This window comes from Periplaneta americana, chromosome 9 (assembly GCF_040183065.1).
Source record: "Periplaneta americana isolate PAMFEO1 chromosome 9, P.americana_PAMFEO1_priV1, whole genome shotgun sequence".
Lineage (NCBI taxonomy): Eukaryota > Metazoa > Arthropoda > Insecta > Blattodea > Blattidae > Periplaneta > Periplaneta americana.
In genome coordinates, this window is record NC_091125.1 from 175301762 (window position 1) to 175307937 (window position 6176).

Sequence of the window (6176 nt, forward strand, 5' to 3'; positions counted from 1 at the left end):
AATGACACACTTTGAAATGAACACCCAGTAGACAGTCTATGTAAAAGGGAACGTAGAAAAATGGGGACAATTAAAGAAACAGAGCTTTCATTTCTTTTAAATAAATATTAATATAGGCATTAACTTAAAAATATTAATATTGCTATGTAAAGCATAGTTAATATGAACTATCCTTGTGTGTAAAATTTTCCCATAAAGCTGGTGTTATGTATCCTTGTCACATAAACTGCATAAATTTAGTACCCTATAAGTAATTACGCATTGACTAAATTAGACAACTGTGTCTTCCAGTAACTTTTCTAAAGTTTTTAAAGGGCTCTGGTATTAATACACCACCTGTTTTTGAAGAGCTTTGGGATTATTAAAAAATTAAATAAAAAATTATAGTTTATTTAACGACGCTCCCAACTGCAGAGGTTATATCAGCGTCGCCGGTGTGCCAGAATTTTGTCCCAAACTTTTACATACCAGTCAATCTACTGACATGAGCCTGTCGCATTTAAACACACTTAATTACCATCGACATAGGCCGGGATCGAACCAGCAACCTCAAGAATAGAAGGCCAGCGCTATATCAACTACGCTACTGAGGCTGACTTGGGATTATTTTTAAATGCATTTCACACTGTTTACAAAATGCACTACCCCTAGTACAATCGAAATATAATCAATCATATTTACTTTCCCCATGGCTTTTTATATTTCATTTTGCGTCCCACCATATTATTCACTGACTCACCACTAAAAGCACTAAATGAAGGTAACACAGATGAAATTACCGATTCATAGATTTCACTTTCACTTAAAACCAATTGAGAATTTTCTTCATTAAATGCAGTGGATACACTTTCAATTGACTCCTCAATACATCTTTCTTTTCTAGAAAAGTGAACAGTGTATCTTGTTTTGCCATTATACATTGAAATATTTATATTTATTGTATATGCTATAACAATTTTAGTAAATAAAAATTATTATATTTGCTAAATAAAACTAACACTGAAAACTACGCCAATAACAACACAGTACACCTGACTTCTTAGCTGTAACAATCAAGACTGTGTAAATATCAGTCAATCAAGAATGGCCGGCAGACCAGCAACCTTGAAGGAAATAACTACCTGAAAAGCTACATAATAGAATTTATTTTAGTTCTTGACTGAAAAGTCATATCAAATTGAAAATTAATATTGTATAAATTATATTTTTTAGTTAAAGAAGACTGAAATATCCTGGGGTGAACATCCTGGAACCGAATTCCTCCTCCTGAATTCATCACCCTACAATCATTAGCCAAAAGCTTGAAATTACTACCTGCTTCAAAGAAATTTGTTCGGCCACCAACAGAATGAATAGGCCTAATAAATTTTGACAGATGTGGGAGAGCCATGATAAAATTCAACTTGCAAGACATGTACTTACTTGCTTTTAAGAAACCCGGAGGTTCATTGCCGCCCTCACATAAGCCTGCCTTGGTCCCTATCCTGAGCAAGATTAATCCAGTCTCTATCATCACATCCCAACTCCCTCAAATCCATTTTAATATTATCTTCCCATCTACATCTCGGTCTCCCCAAAGGTCTTTTTCAAATGCAAGTTGAGGACACTGAGATACCATATGGTCGCAAGAAAAGGAAAAGGAACATAAATAAAGTAATTAATATTCGAGGAGAAAAATTCAGTCCGGCACCGGGGATCGAACCCAGGTCCTTGGTTCTACATTCCAAGTGCTCTGACCACTGAGCTACGCCGAATTCAATCCACAGCACTGGATCCAATCCTCCTCCTTGAATGTTTCCCTTTGTGGCCTGACTCCATGTTAGGCATATATGTTGACGTATTTGTCCAATGTCAGCTGCCATTATACTAGGAGCGCACTCAACTGAGTGACTTGTTTGGCCGGGATTCCGCAGTTAAGTGCACAGTAATCTGTACAGGAATATGCACTGCAGCTATGAGAATATTATAGATTAATTAATTTGTCCTACAGAATAATATTTGTAATATTGACAATTAATATTTGAGGAGAAAAATTCGCTCCGGCGCCGGGGATCAAACCCGGGTCCTTGGTTCTACATTCCAAGCGCTCTGACCACTGAGCTACGCCGAATTCAATCCACAGCACCTGATCGGAACATTGAAGGAGGAAGATTCGATCCGGTGCTGTGGATTGAATTCGGCATAGCTCAGTGGTCAGAGCGCTTGGTACGTAGAATCAAGGACCGGTTTCGATCCCCGGCGCCGGAGCGAATTTTTCTCCTCAAATATTGTCATTATTACAGATCTTATTCTGTAGGACAAATTAATTAATCTATAATATAAATAAAGTAGCTTGTGCTATCGAGTGTTGTAACATTATCATCAACCAGGCTGAAGAAAGATTTGGTACTAAACCTTTGGAGTGCTTCAGCTTGGTGGATCCTGCTAAATTCAATGACTTCAAATCACATTTCCCAGAAGATTCATATAGTTGTAAATATTATCCTTTCCTAGCAGAACAGAACCTGAGAAGTGAACTACGTATTCTTTACAATAGTGAAGAATTTAAGGATTTGCATTCCACCAGTGCCCTGTATTCTTTTTTTAGAGACACGTTTTCAGAAACAGTGAAAATGTTGTTGTTTTCTAATGCCAGGCGTTTGACAATAAAGTCATTTGACCTCTTGCACTCCAATATTTTTCAAAGATATTATCATGGTCAGCCACTGAAGCACAGATTTTGAGGTGTTCCGAATCCATTTCTTGGTTTGAGTTGCACAATGGGCAGTTAGGGAACTGAAGTGAAAATGACAAGTTGTAGCCGATTTAAGTGAACACCATATTTTAACATTTTGGTGGCTACTTCATTCACACACAACCCCCAGAATGTCTGGAGGACCACACCTGCTGTTGGTCGACGGGTCCATTGGACCTAGCTGGGAGATCTTGTTGATCACCAGCTTTCCCTCCTTAAGCCACTGGAGGACGATTTTAGTGCCATAGCAGGTCAGCACTAGGAACAGAAAGTAGAAAGAGGAGGAAGGAAAGGGAAATGAACCCCTAGGCCTCGAATGTTCTAATGCCGTCGGGGTCGAAGAAAGTAAGAGTTCAGTCAGACGACTGGATAGGAAAGGGTAAAGAGGGAATTAGGTATTGAATAGAGGAAAATTATACCAAATTCAGTCATTAACTCATCAAGCTGACCAGTGCTAATTGATGAGTAGCCCCTCCCTTTAGTTCAGCTTGTAAAATTATGCTTACTAACAGCTGCACCACGGGAAGGTAGGGATGGGACATTGGGTATTTGTCCAGGTTGGTTCCTTAAAGCCTTCAATGGGAAGGATTAATGGCTCTCCCCCCCTGTATCCGACAGATACCCTTTTGCAGCCACAGTGAAAATGTTAAATGTGGTTCTCACTTCTCCAGTTGTAACAGTCGAGTCCGAAAGGTGTTTCAGTACGTTGAGAGGAGTGAAAACGTGTTTAAGGAGCAGCATGGGACAGGACAGAATACATGCGGTGTCAGTACTTAGCACAGAGAAAGCCTACATGTCCACAATTGAAGAGTTCAACAAGGTTATCCAGAAGTTCGCTGAACAGAAAATAGGCGAGCAGAATTTTTATATAGTAAAGGTAATGCAATTTTATGAGCAATAATGAAATGACTTTTTAGTTTTAGTACCACGCATGACAAACTATATTTCAAATAGCCCTGAGACGCCACTGCTTTTCATAATATCCTAGTTTGGTGGCCAAGCAGCAGGAGATCCAGGTTAGGCTGACCAGATGTTCGGTTTTGGTCCACAGTTAATTTTTTTATATGATGCATCTACACTGGTGGCCATAATTCTGGAAACTTTTTGTTTTTGTACTGAATTATTGTAACATCTGCATTGATTCACAGATTTATACAATTGAAAATGTTACTCGTGAATGATTCGTTAATTATGGGGTTATAATAAAGGTATTATATTAAATCCTGAATATTTTAACAATAAATATCATTATTATATGGGAAATTATGTTCTTGTCGTTTAAGATCTAAATATTAATTTCAGATTTCATTATAATTTCCCAATATTTACTGTAATAAAAACTAGTCCATTGTTGATTTTAAGATTATTGTTGATCGGTAGAAGCATTGTTGAGCACTGGTAGCATAAAGTATGGACATTATTAATTTGTTTCTATCATTAGTCTGACTTAAGATTTCGTTCTGTGAACTTCCTATTTCTCTTTAGAAGATTTCCCTTCGATATTTCAATGCTAATCGACAAATCTATCTCACATCTCTTGGACTCACTTTAGGTTTTCCAGCAGTCCTAGGTGTTGTTTTACAAGATTCTGTGGATTTGTACCTCTGCCATACCTTCTGAACGCCAGACAATGTAGCACCATTGCCAAATTTTCTTGCAAATTTCTTGATTGTGTAGCCTTCTTGTCGAAGTATGACTGCCCTAGAAGGTGTTCAGCCCTTTCGTGGAGCCATTGTGATAAAAAAATCAATAAAGTTTGTTGTAAAGCAATCATATGTTCACCTAAGGAAACCTTAAGTCTGACCAATGATAGAAACAAATTAATAATGTCCTTACTTTATGCTACCCGTACTCAACAATGCTTCTACTGATCAACAATAATCTTAAACTCAACAATGGACCAGCTTTTATCACAGTAAATAATGGGAAATTATAATGAAATCTGAAATTAATATTTAGATCTTACACGACAAGAACATAATTTCCCACTTAGTAAAGATTATTCATTGTTAAAATATTCAGGATTCAATATAATACCTTTATCATAACCCCGTAAGTAACGGGTCAGTCACAAATAACATTTTCAATTGTATAAATCTGTGAATTAATACAAATGTTATAATAATTCAGTACAAAAACAAAAAGTTTCCAGAATTATGGCCACCAGTGTAGGTGTCTCCCATACGATATAAATACATAACAGTCATCTTATTACTCACAATGTCTGAGATTTTTTTCTCAAATGTAAGTTACAAACTACTGCTCATTAAGTACTGCTATTATTTCTATTTCTATAAGTCTTCTACTGCTCCCAACACTAAAGGTCGACAATTGAGGGAGATCTTGCGGAACAGAAGTTTTGAATCGTGTAAATTACCTCATAAGAGCAAAGGTGTTATCCTGTATTCAGAGTGCCCCAAGGCAAATTCCTGGATGTCATCGAAAGCAAATTTATCAATTTCAGAATATATTAATGCAATTAAAATGTCCAGCAATCTATCTGCGGTTAGATCTGTGCCCGGCAGAAGTTTCAACACAACCCGTTGTCGCCATCCTGGCTGCAACGAGACGGAAACTCTTGGTCACGTGTTGGGATTCTGTCGAAAAACGGAGCTGCTGCACAACAATCGACACCATAAGGCCAGGACCGGTATTGCTGATGTCCTCAAGCATCGCAGATGGGAGGTATACGAGGAAATCCACTGTGTTTCATCCTTAGATTCGAATAGAAGAGCAGATATTGTAGCCATCCACAGGACTCAATCTAAGGGAATAATTCTTGATCCTACAATCCGGTTTGAGAGGGATGCCCTGCAGGCACAAAAATTGATGAGGAGAAGAAATCCATTTATGAGTCCTGCATCCCTTATCTAAATGAGAAATATAACATTCCCACTAGTCAGTGGAGTGTTTCTGGTCTTTTGTTTGGTGCGCGTGGCACACTTCCTAAATTCACATGGAATATTTTAAAAGCACTCGGTCTCCGATTTTTTGAAATTCAAAAAAATTTATTGGATATTCTTAAGGATTCAATCCAAATATTACATTACCATTTATATTTTGGCCATTGACGATTCTATAGGGTTTGCATTTCTCTGGATGTTTTACTAAACAATTCCTGTATTTAATCTTTTTGTCTTTCTAAATTAGTCTGTGCTTTTATTCTGGATCTTTATGGTCACCCTCATTAAGGGCAGATTATTTTGTTAAAAATAGTTGTTTTGTGTTGTGTTGTTATTCTTTATTTTACGATGTATTAATAAAGTACATTAATTTAATTTTATTGCCCAGTCTATTTGGTGATGCATCACTAGTCTAATTCAATGACCGACTCAAAATGTCAAGACTTTGAAAATGTTAAGCCGTTATTTGGCAAGTCGAAACTAACGTGTTGTTCCTCTCTCCCTATCCACTGTACTATTTGCTTTAACCTCTTTCGAGG